The sequence below is a fragment of the Galeopterus variegatus genome, unplaced genomic scaffold (assembly GCF_000696425.1).
Source record: "Galeopterus variegatus unplaced genomic scaffold, G_variegatus-3.0.2 Scaffold6147, whole genome shotgun sequence".
Classification (NCBI taxonomy): domain Eukaryota; kingdom Metazoa; phylum Chordata; class Mammalia; order Dermoptera; family Cynocephalidae; genus Galeopterus; species Galeopterus variegatus.
In genome coordinates, this window is record NW_007732258.1 from 5,416 (window position 1) to 6,096 (window position 681).

Genomic DNA, 681 nt, shown 5'->3' on the forward strand with positions numbered 1-681 from the left:
GAACGTGCATTTTTCTTAAAAGAACTTTCCACTTTGGCGAGGCTGCCACAGACTCACTTCTCGGAGTCCAGCTCCCTCAGTCCTCACTGACAGCATGTGGGGCACCACAGTGTCACCACTCAGCTACCACACTTGGGCCAGATCCCTCCATGGCCTGTCTTCCAGCCCCAGGCAAAGCCAAGATGGGACCTGCAAGTCCCTGCCCTCCTCCTGCGGAGCTGGTCTCACGCTCTCCCACAAGAAAATAAATACTTGACGGGGAGCCCTCTCCTAAAAACAAATACTTCTCAGAAACAGTTTAGTCTAATCTCTACTGGGTGGAGAAGCCAGCCACTGGATCCTGACTTACATTACTAAACAATAGGAAAGGCTGGGGTTTGGAGTCTTTTGCTGCTGAAAATCTCCCCCAAGATGAAAGGCACTTGCCTAACTTCTGCATGACTGAAAGAGTCCCCTCGGAGCAGTCTCTCCTCGAACATTCCCCAAAGGCAAATTCCAGCTTTCCTCCTAAGATTTACTTCTGCTACTGGTCCTCAGAATGCAGCTCAAGGAGAAAACTGCTGGAAAATTTGAAAGTGCGGTTTGTCCCCGATGAAGTGTCAGTAACAGAAAAGGGAAATGCAAAGAAATGTCCACATTCTATAGACAAAGGGGACATCTTCTGCTCCAAACATTTGGGGG